Raw genomic sequence first — 12643 nt, forward strand, 5'->3', positions numbered from 1 at the left:
TCATGAAGAATTAGAAAATACTTTCAGCTATTTGCTATAGAATACAGGTTTCCTGACCTTGTGCACCAGCTTTGATAGCTTGGAAAAATTTGTTTCACCCTCAGAGAGAAATTTCTAAAGAAATGTAGACTTTAAAGAACAGGGACATGAAACAGTAATATAAGAATGGAACATTTTAGTGTCTGGGATTTTCTGTATGTGTTAAATACCAAAGAATTTCAATTTCTTTTGATAATAAAGATTAAAAAATAAAGGTTTTATTGGTCATTTTATCTTGATGTGTTTTTTAAATCTGTAAATGCTAGTAAAACATACTTTATTTCTAAGTTCTCCAGAGCTTATGATGATAAGAGAGAGTTGATGATAAGTTGATAAGAGTGGCTGAGAGAGTTGGGGCTCTTCAGCCTGGAGAAGAGAAGGCTCTGGGGAGACCACATAGCAGCCTTCCAGTACCTGAAGGGGGCCTACAGGAAAGCGGGAGAGGGGCTTTTTACAAGGGCGTGTAGTGATAGGACGAGGGGGAATGGTTTTAAACTGAAAGAGGGTAGATTTAGATTAGATATTAGGAAGAAATTCTTTACTGTGAGGGTGGTGAGACACTGGCACAGATTGCCCAGAGAAGCTGTGGATGCCCCCTCCCTGGCTGTGTTCAAGACCAGGTTGGATGAGGTTTTGAGCAACTTGGTCTAGAGGAAAGATGTCCCTGCCTATGGCAGGGGAGTTGGAACTAGATGATCTTTGGGGTCCTTTCCAACCCAAACCATTCTATGATTTTATGATTCTATAACTAGATGTTATGTTTGCAATTTTTTGCAGAAATGGACTTTTTACTCTGAATTCAGAGAATCATAGAATCATGGAATGCTATTCATTCCCTTCAATGCTATTATCTGCAGGTTATTTTTTACTAATACCAGCTAAGATGCTATAACCCCAAAAAAGGAATCTCAGTGATAAAAAAATATTCAAAATGAATTTTTGTTTGTTTCCTTCCTATTAGTACATCCTATATAAAAAATTATTTTTATTTAGACTGTGTGCAGGGGGGCGTCTGCTCACTGAAAGCAGCTGATCTGTGTGCAAATTCTGTGTTCCTGTGTCATCAGAAATTACTAGCTCCATATATGGAAATCACATGTTTTTCACTTATTGCAGTTGTGCAAAGGGAACATAAAAATAAAATTAAAAATTAAATCATTCTCTTTTGATTGCAATTTACATCACCTCACACCTGTGTAAACCACCAAACAAGGTGTGAAGCAGTCAGCAGCGAATGCCAAAATACCTCTTCACTAACAAAGATGCTTTAAAAAGATTATTGTCAAAAATAAGTTTCCGTGATAGGAAAAGAAAATTAGCATATTTAAATATTTACAAAGTGAATGTGTATTTTAAAACCAACTAGGAAATCAACATCCTCTCTAAGATGTAAATAGAGTCTGACAAACTATTCAGAATGAAAAATGTATTCAACAACTTGAGCCCCATTTTCTTTTCATGCATCTTTTGTGAATAGACTTGATTTTTGATAAAGCCCTCATTATTCAAAAATATTTTAACCAGTCATTACCCAAAGATGAATATAAGCAGGAGTAAGTCCTGAGGCTGTTTGAGGTGGCTCACAAATATTCATTTGCACTTTAAAAGATTTTTTTTTCTGCATATCAGAATTGTTCTTTGAATGCTCACAGACAGAGTTTGAAAGATGATAGAAAATACTCTTGGTAAATGTTCTTTTTTCTGCAGTGACTCCTTTCAGATTTAGCTAAGTTGCTAACTTCATGTCTTTTCTTGATTTGAAAGGATGTCTCATACAAATACAGAAAATGTGTGACGCTATCTCAGACAAAACAGATTTGTACATCAAAAACACAGGTATGTTCTGGCATTACTTCTTAAAAGCTCTTCAGTGTTTGCTCTGAGTCATAATGGATCAGTTTTAAGAGTCCACCTGAAGGCAATTTAGCATTAGGTGAAGAACGCTTTGAGAAACAGATTCTTTCTGAAAAGTTTCCTATACAAATAGAGGAGCTAGAGAAAGAATGTGGTGAGGCAGTCGTCTTGCCTCCTTTTCTGTTGTAGATGAAGTAAAGGCACATAGGAATGGAAGTGAAGTCGTGACGCACAGGAATTAACCATCAAGGTCACAGAAGAAACTTAAAGTTCTGCATTTATTTCAGGTTTTAGCTGGGGAAAAAAAAAAGTTTGGTTGGTCAGTTGGTTTTAATCCAAAACCTACAGCAGTGAATAGAAAATACTTCTTTAAATCTCATTTGTTTTTTGACCAGGCCCAACCTGAATAAATATTGTCCCAAAAACCAGGCAGAAATAAGGGAATGGGACACCTGAATACAAGTTTGAAGCATGTAGAAGGCTGTAGCTTTCCTTCAGAGTGATGCCACAGAAGAGACGGAAGGAAAGTGTATCTGCTAGCCTATGGAAGCCAATGACTCTTGAAGTGATAACAGATATTTTCTTCTAAGAGAGGAAAAGTAATAGCTCTTTCATACCTGACTACCCTGCCTGTTTTCAAAACAGTTCTAATGAACTGCGTAAAATAACATCTCATGAAGCAGTTGTGTGTTTAAAGGTACTGGAAAAATACTGAAAAACTTGAAACTTGTACCTGTGTGTTCCCAGTGTTTGTTCCAGTGTTTGTGCTAAAGAAAGAACTAAAACAACAGAGAAGGTACACTGTCTTTTTATTATTACTGTTATTATTAAAAGATAACCTAAGTCTCCTTGTAATATAAAGGAGAAAATTGCCTGGCAGAAAGCTCCTTGCTCCCAAATAGGTACAGACACTATTGCACACCCATCTCCAGCTGAATCTTAAGGATGTGTTGGATGCTCTGGATGGAAGTGCCTGCCTTCCCAGCAGTCATAAGACTTTGCTGCACCTAAAAGGCCCAACAGTCATCAGTATAATTCCCTGTTAGTGACTATAATTTTCCAATTATTTACATGTCGCTGCAAACTTCTATTGCTTCAGATCACCAAGTATGTACATAATAATCACAATCACAACAATAACGCAAAGGCCAAAAAAAATTACAAAAAACAGGAAGAATTTTGGAATGATTTTGTTCAGGCATATGTGTGAATCCATACCAGTGGTTCCACAAGTCATTCCACAAGTGGAGCAAATGCAGCTCTCCTGAAAGTTGTCTGTCATGGAGATGTCTGATTTTAACCTGTTCCAAATAATTTTGCCAATTTGTATGTTGGAATTCAGGTGGGTTGTAGAGTCCAGCATTTCAAATATTTTTTACCTGATGAATTTAACAAAAATCCTGGCATTCTGCCTAAAGCAGAAGGAAGGTGAAAAATCTGAGGTTGCAGATGCAGAATTTCATTGATATGATTTCCATTTTTAATGGCAAGGATTCCAGTACAGATACTGAGATATCATTGCCTTGGGGAATGTATCTAGTTCTTATAAAGACATGCAGGTGTCAACATAAATTATTTGTCAGTGGAATTACTGGCTTTACCAGAACAGTATTTTTTTTTGTGCCAACTGCAGCATTGACTTTTCAACTCTTAATACAATGTTCATGCAATGATGAAGTGGGTTGAAATTCAAAGACTATAAATCTTTCCCCTACAGAATTCATTTAATATTAATTAATAATTCTTCATAAAACTACCCAGATGACAAAGTGACCAAATTCAGCTCTTCATTTCAACTATCAATTTCTGCAAATAACAGATTACTGCTGGATCTCTGTGCTTTTCTGGTATACGCCAATGGAAAAAAAAAAAATCTGACAAGCTGGAGAATATCCAAAACGTATCTGAAAGCAATTTGTATTCTGCTTGTCAAACTGTTTTTCCCTATAGTTGTTAGTGAAAGTGATTTAGAGGTAGAAATCATGTGTTAAGTTACATAATTCTGGGAAACAGGACAATGAAATACATTCTTGTTATATGCTAAATAATATTGTCAGAAAATGATGTTCTGAGAGACTCAGAATTCAAAGTATCCATTACTTGTTGTGGTGGACAAGAATGATGGAACTAAATACCTTTTCTAGAGTCATTAGCAATACCTGATAGAACAGGCACACAGGGTAAGACATAGACAATCACTGCCCAAGACATCCAGTATGTGTGGTCCTGTCTCTGCCTCTGTTCATGAAAAGCAGAACTGCAGCTTACATGGCAACAGCCTTTCAGGGCTCTGAAAGCCCCACGTAGCGCATATTTTTTTGTTAACAACTTTTCTTGTTCCAGAATGAAGAATTTTCTATCTTTCTGGGAAACAATCCAACATTCACCGACATGAGCAGAAGTCATTACAGTATGTTTTGGGATCTAACTTCTACTATGAATTTTTTGGTAGGGAGAGGAGAAGAGACAACTCTTTTCCATCCCAAAGGTTTCTCGGGTCCATATTTTGACATGGCACATCCTTGTATTCCTCCCGTTCTCGCAACCTACATCACTCAAAAAATATTAGAGGCTCAGGATTAAGCTCTTTTTTTTTTGTATTTTTTTGATTTGCAACATGAACTTAAGAAGTCACGTCCTTTCTCTCATACATGTTCTAAATTTTCTTCAGTCCTTTTTTCATAATAAAGCTTCAAGGGTCTCATTTTTCTGTCTTGCTCCTTGTTTCAAGGGAAGCACTTGAATGTATCTTTAACTTCTATTTGCACGGAGAGGAAAAATGAGTGCTTAATGTTAACTCTGCCTAGGCATATTTTCTGAATTGTACCCATAGGTCAAACCACCAGCTTCTGGCTTTGTCTTCTTCTGTGGTATTTTCTAAATGCAAAAGTACTACTTTGCCTCTTCTTTGGTCTTCCCTTGTATTTTCAGACCATCCAGTAAGAAAACCCAAGAAAACTATGCCTGTCCCATTAACTCATTTAAGGTATTCCTAATTACAGAAGTATTCGTCTTTTTTACTGCTTTGGTGCATGAGTGTAGAGAATAGCCATTTCTTAAAACATAAGTGCTGATGTTGAGATGCATTTTCTATTCTAAGTGCATGAATAATGCCCTCTTATGGCAAAATTTAGGGATTCCCCAAAATTCATTTGGTCTAATACAATTTAAATTATGCATTTATGTTCAGAAGAAAACACTTATCCTGGAAGGAAAAAATAAGGAAAAAGAAAAATATGCTGTGCATGATATTATAGTCATAACGAGTTATACTAACTTTGTTTTCTTTATATTTCTTCTACTTCTGGGATATTTGAGAGGAAAATATAGTCTTGGAAGCATTTTTTTTAACAATTAGGATAAGGAACTCACTTTTAGAATATTTTGATGAATGTTCTTTCCCAATTGTTAAATTAAAATGAGTGTATATAAAGCAAAGAGCAAGCATATGTTATGCATATATTTATTGATATTGACAATAAAGGATTTAGCTGATTTCTGTAAGTGTTTGTAATATAAGTAAACTGTAAGGAATAAACAGGCAAGACTGGTGAAATATTACTGAAAATGTTTATCTCCAATTTCACAATACTTTGTAAGCACATTAAAATAAACTTGTATGAAGTAGTACAAGTTAAGTCTTTTAAATGTTAGCGATAGCAAAACAGCAAATAATAAAGTTCTTAAGAAATATTTTGTATCTACTCTGTGTTTTTCTTTTCCCTTTTCTTCCTCCTAATTGACTTTGAATAATTGACAATGACTAAATTGATTTTAAGTTATAAAGGTGTAATTGCGGAGAAGATACTGTGCTCTGGCTGCCACTCAAACTATAGTGTTTTTTTTCCTTTTTGGTTTAAAACAAACTATTGCTAATAGATTGAAATAAAGTTTCAATAACGGGTGTTCCGGAGAGAGTCAGATTAAAAAAAAAAGATAAATATTTTGTGGAATGTTTATGTTTGTTTGAGAAAAAATTAGATGTAGACTCACTTTAAATTGTGATTCTTTCAACAAGAAGCCAAGAAGCAAGTTAAAGCAACAGAAACTTTTCGGTATGATAGAAAATTCTGAGACTTAATTATCCGATGCTGTATTTCTCATGCATCAGGTGCTTCCATGAAGCCTGCGCTAAATTTGAGTGGGCAATTAATAAAATAATAGGCAGAAAGCATATTTTTAATGCATAATAGCCAATAAATAGCTAGGTCACATTCTATGACTGCTTCTCAGTCCTTCTTTTTTAACTAATAAAATTTGATTTTAAGCTGATGACTTAATGTTATTTTAAATTAACCCATATCCTGATTGTCTTGAGGCCCAAAAAATGTACAAAGAAGTCAGCAGACTCTCTTAAACCCCACTGAACACACATTGACTTCATAGGCTTTCACTATCCAGGCCAAGTGTTTGCTCATGCTTTTTTACGCAACACGTTCTAATGAATACAGTGGGGTGGCTTTCAAGAAGGGTTTTGATGATTGAAATACAATAACTTAATATACTGCAAAAAGCACTTTTAAGAGCCTTTCAAAACATCTGTTGCACTGACAGTGAAAAAAGGAAAGCAGAGGCTCCTGTGCCCATGAATAACGAGCATTCGGAGGCACTGTGTGAATACCTGTGACAAAGGAAGACGAGAGTTTACACGATCAAGAATACAGCACAAAACACAATAAAGACCAGAGCTTCAATTTCATCTTCTTTAAGACCTTAGAAGAATGCAGTGGTATCTATACAACAAAGCAGTAAAATGATCGGTATTACAGCTAAGACATCAGTACAACACCATCTTTACCATGCTGATTCCAGAGACAAACCTTGGTTCATAGAAGTGGGCATTATTCAGATTATTTCAGTCAACACTCTGCTTGGCATGCATAGTTTAAATCACAACCTTTTTCATTAGTTTTTTTCTTCTTTCATCTGGAGACACAAGTTCTTTAACTGTTATTTCTTCTGCATGAGAAAAACTTCCTTAGGGAAAGCAATAGGGACACTGGCCAACAGGACATGTTTAGGGAAGGACAAGGCATATGCAGACTGGGCCTTCTGCTCCCCATCTAAAGTAATAGCTTGCAGACTGCAAACAATATGCAGTGAGCAATTAGCTGACAAATACCATCAGTGAAGCTTAGTCCATACTTACAGAGAACAAAACAAATGAAAGACTGCAAGGTATGCAGACATTACACTTCAATTGAAGATGAAGGATGGTGGGAAATGGGACTGTGCTGGTTATCTGGGACGGGACTGGGGGTGAATAGTTTTACATAACCAGGTTTCCAGGAGTGTGTTTCAAACCTAAGGTGAATAGGAAAAAATCATAAGCCACTGCCTTTTTTTTTTCCCAAATCAGTGATTCACATAATGCTCTATAAATACTGAAACAGTTGAATAAATGGCAGAAAGTTACCTTTCCAAAACCTCCTTCCAACAGAGTGAGAGGACTCCCTTGAGTGATGTGAGCCCTGTAGCATGTAGCAATGGATCATGTATCAGGCTGGAGAGTGGTATGTCAGGCTGGAAACTGCCATGATGCCCAGGGATATGTCGCTACCCCCCTCTATGCTGCAGTAATCTTCTTCCCTCCCCTCCTATCTCTATTTGCCTGTTTGGCTAAAAAGCTTCTCCATAACTGCTCCTGCTTTACTTCCCTGTGTGTTTGTAGAGCTCCTCGCACCATAGGGCCTTCATTCCAAGTACTTCCAATACACAGATCACACATTGTTGCATCCTCTATGCACTTGTGCTTGTATTTATAGCTTGCTTGGCCTGAAGCCATCCTTGGTTCATCAACAACCCATCCCTTTTCATTCAAGTCTTCCTAGTACACATTCTTACTAATCAGCTTGCAAAATAATGATGACTTGTTTGATTTGTTAAAAACTCAAACCCAGCTTTGCGCAAGCACAGTGACTCTGGTTATATCACCGACCTCATTTAGTCATAGTGGCTAAAAGGTGGAAAATCTGACCAAAACACTGTTATTTCTCCTAGAAACAGCAATAATGTGGTTGCCTCGCTGAAAAGGGAAGGCATGAAGGCCTGGTAGCATACCAGGAATCAGCTTACATCTTTTGTACAGACACAGAAGTACTTCTTTGATGATGACCTTACAGAAATCAGTCTGTTCAATGACAGAGGTCACTATGAAGTGGTGGCTCACTGAGTTCCAGGGAACCCATTCAGAGCTGGGTCTATTTGACTGGAGACAACTGGAGTTTTATCAAACTAAGAGCATAATGTTTTCCTCTCTTCCCATACAGGTAATAGTGCATCATTAATGTGGTTACACTCGTCCTGTTCCTATGCACCTAATTTTTCTTAAGCTGTGAAAAGACAAGTTGTCTCCTGCAAATGGACATTCACAGAACCTTAAGTAGTAAAAAGCAAACTGATTAATTCAGTTTGACAACTCATTGTCAGTTACATGCCAGCAGTTTTATAAGGCTTTGACCCTGGTGATGAAGCCTCACTCTTCATGAGCAGTCCTTATTTGCCCCACCTGAATAAGACCACTGACAAGTTAGGGCACTCTACGTCCAAGGACCTTATGCCGTCTCTGATCACACAGTGTTATCACCAGTAGCTTTATCTTTACTGTCTCTTGAATCTTTGGACTATTTGTTGTGAAAAAGAATATAAATTGCTATTCATATTAGCACACCTTCAAAGCAAACACCTAATAGCTTTCCCACAATAAACTGCTGATATATTTCACACTTTCCCCAGTTCTTTTAACTGTAGGAAAGAAAATAAACAACAATGAACTAATTGGATTACCTAATGACCTTGCATTTCTGTAAGGTGATTTGACACTCATAAATGAAGACAGAGGAAATAGAAGTTGATAGCATTTTCTCTCATCACTTGGTATCTGGACACTTACCGTATACACAGTTCCTTTGATTTTTAAGGAAGGAATGGATTACACAGGATTTGATGGTCACTTCATCATGCCTTTACTACATTTTTCTTTATAAGAGCTAGCATTTGATCTTGTCTGAATTGTAAGTCTGTGCTTGTGTTCAAAGTAGAAACTGATTATTGAGCCTGTTGATCTTCTTAACGGCTAGCTGTTTCCAATCCAGTGAAATTATTTGATTCTCTCCCACTAGGCTGTCTTTACCATCCAACTGTGTCTCAGGAGGTTCCTGTCTTCCTTCTCTGCCATCTTCATCCATCTTAGTTTCTTTTCTCTATCTTCCCTCTGTCTTCCCAGCATTCCTTCTGGTCCTACTGCCTCCTATAATCTGTTCACTTTTACAGGAGCTTAACATCTAAGTGGGGAGAAACAAAACAAAACAATACAAAACAATACAAAAAAGCCAAAACAAAATGTTAAGTAAATGCCCAAATCCACTCTTGTCTTTCTTGTTCCTGGCTTCAGTTAGTGTTTAGGTCTAAAGCTAGGCCTGGACCCATTAGGATGATTTATTTGGGTAAGAAGCAAACACCATGCACAGATACAACAAAATCAGCATCTGTTTGTTTTGGCCATGAGGGTTTGCCTGCTCAGATCACACTGCAAGAGTCAGAACTGCTCCGACTCCAAAGCCGAGAGCCAGAGCCTGACTGTCCTGACAAATGCGATAAAACCTGGAGTAACTGCACTAGTTATAAATCTCACATGTGTCAAATGAGAACTAGAAGCAAATTGTACAACACCTTGTATGCTTTGAGTAATACAGGAACGATTAAAAATCAGCTGCAAAGCAGACTCCAGCTTATTTGTCCTCATCTCTGTGTTAGCCTGTAAAACACACAGCCTGGAAAGCAAGTGTCTTGCATACTTTTCATTTCACTCACAGGGCTGATTCATGCCAGTAAATATTGAAACCCCACCTCATAGTTTGGAGAAGTAATTTCCATTCCACGAGTTTTGCTTGAAGCTAGTACAGGCTATTACAAAACATCTAAAGTAAAACTTTAACCATTTCGCTCAGCCCAGCTGTGAAGTTCAAACTGCTTTTTAAAGTTAATTATCATGCTCTGACCTGCACATATGCACATTTTAAATACAAATAAATCAATATGGCATGCTTACTCTTGTTTCAATTTGCTTTTTGTTTTTAAAATTAGCATACTCTTGCTTTGCCTAACAGATATACAAGTGTGATGGTATCTCACAGATTAAAGTTTTGCGTTTGTCTTTGTAGTTCATTTGCTATTTTATAAACCCAAAGTCCTTGAGGGAGTGTCGGAAAGCCCCATAATTTTCCTCAATGTTCCATTTTACCTTTTTATCTCTGATGTAGCTAGCACATGTGAAAAAGAAATGCAGATAGCCAGATGGCTCCCCAGTGTCCATACATACAAAAGCACTGACAAACAAAAGTGACTTTAACTAATCCTGATGTTGATTCATGCTTGAGCATATTCTTTTTGTTGTCTGTTTCTAACTATATTATCAGGAGTATGTGTTTGTGACCTTACCTAGAAGATTATTATTCTGAATTTTAAGACGAAAAAGTAGAATCATCATACTTTTTTTTTTTAAAGTCAAAAAATATTTGGGGAGGACAGTTAGAATCACTATAATTTTTAGTCTTAGTATTTCATGGTAACATTCTCCTTTTTCTTTGACTGGCATCGCCACCTACTACACATCTCCCAAAAATCTCCTAAAAGAGAGGTTATTTCGTATTTACTTTGTGGTTTTCTGTGCACTCTCCTCTGAATCACCCTGCACAGACCACACCAAGAGGGAGAATACTGAATTAGCTGATTCACTTCTGTTGCTTGGTGTGGCGATCTCTAATTGCACTCAGTTGTGGGGATTTTCCAAAGCAGACAAGCGACTTCTCCTTTTGCCAGGGTGCTGCTGTCAGACTGAGGCGTTTGAACATCACCACATTTCAAGGATGAGCAGCATCATGTCCACAGCCACACTGCCTGCCCATTGAGAAAACAAGCTCTCTGATGGCTTAGTTTAACTGCTCTCTAGGACAGCAAATGTTCATGCATTTCTGCATAGTTTATTTGCGTTAAGGAGGAGAACTGGAAGAGCATCAATATTTTTAAGGACTCATGATCTGGAGAGTTTAGTTCATCTGACAGCATCAGTTAATTCATCCTCAAGATATGATCTGGCACGGGTCAAGTTTTTCAAAGTTCTGGGCCCATTTCTTTTCTGGCATCAGCTGCATATCTGCTGTTTCATTTCAGAGGAAGGAACATCCCATACTTTTGTGTTCTCTGGGATTATAAGTGCCTTATAACACCGGAATTTCTTGCTTGAAGAAAGCAGTAACTTTGCTAGGCTGGCACTGAAGTCTGGGGGAGAAACTGTCTTTGAAAAAGGTGTGACCCTAACTCATGCAGATGAGCTTTTACACAAAGTAGCCTATAGACACAGGCCATAAAGACATCCACATGTATAGACAAAATCTGTTTAGTAAGGGCACTGTATTCAGGCTACTCCCTGCTCTCTGGCTATAATGCATTAGTATTATTGACCGTTTTGGTTAGTATGGCCAGTGTGTAATAGTTGGAAACAAAATTGTAACTTGAGCATGTCCACTGATTCATTGTGGGTACTTGTTTACTTGTTAACATAGTTCTGCCTGTGGGACACAGCTGCAAGAGTACCATGAGATGTGCTCCTTCGAAGTATTGCCTTGATGGTACCCTGCGGTGTAACGTGCACTGCCACAGCTGCATCAGAGACCACCTCTCCCTGCAAAAGTGGAAATCTTGATTCAAAAGAAGCCTGCACCTAGCAAGCCAGACTAAAACAGAACATGCTTGCAAGACAACTTAGGAAAACCTAACCCAGAACCCAAATACTGTTGTTTGGAAAATTCCAGTGGCTTTAACAGAGCTATGCTGTAGTTCACATTTTCAAGACACCTTGGGTAAAATTTTCAAAGCTGGCTGCCATGAGAGCACAAATCTCACCAAAACCAGAAAGTCGGCAACAACTAACAGCTCAGTATCTTGGGGAAAAAAAGAGCTTTGGCAAATGCAGCTCCCAGTCTCCTGAGCTGCAAAAGAGCTTCCAAAAGCTTGTGGTAAAACTGGATCAATCAGGAGGCTTAACTACAAATCTTAACTACTGCTCTAATGCTCCTTTCTTAGTCTTCTTCACTCATTTGCTTTTAAAATCGACGACATAATTCCGGGAAGAAGAAAGAAAAAGCAAAACCCCTCTGACGGGGCTGGATGTGACCCGGCCTCCTCCTCCCCACAACCCTCGTCTTTGCCTCTCTTCACACTGACACCTACCGGCCTCCCCCGAAAGCTCCCCGGATCCCTCCGGCCGCTGCCCGGGGGCTCGGCTCGGCTCGGGCCCGCTCCCGCTCCCAGCCCGGGGCCGCTCTCCCCCGGGACCCCGCTCCCCTCCCGCGGGGCTTGGCCGGCGGCCCCGGCGCTGCCGTCGGGGCGCGCCCGGAGCCCCGGCACGGCGCGCACGGACGGGCAGAAACTTTCCTGGCCAGTTTCCCGCCCTCCCCTCAGGGAGCCCCTGGGCGCGCAAACTGCGCGGAGGGGGTCGGACGCTACCTGCCGCTAAACCCCCCTCGGGGCGAAGCCGGGGGGCTGTTCCCCTAAAAAGTCTTTGATTGCGTTGTGCCCCCCTACCCCGCGCAGCGAAGCGCGGTGCGAGTAGAGGCTGCTCCCTGCACGCCCGCGGGCGCTCCGCGCTGCCTGGGGCGGGCCGTGCCGTGCCGGGCGGCCGCCGCGCCGGGCGGGGTGTGGCCTCGCCATTATTTATGAGCTCCAGCCCCTATTTGCTCAGCTAATGATG

The sequence above is a fragment of the Nyctibius grandis genome, chromosome 5, assembly GCF_013368605.1.
Source record: "Nyctibius grandis isolate bNycGra1 chromosome 5, bNycGra1.pri, whole genome shotgun sequence".
In the NCBI taxonomy this organism is placed as follows: Eukaryota; Metazoa; Chordata; class Aves; order Nyctibiiformes; family Nyctibiidae; genus Nyctibius; species Nyctibius grandis.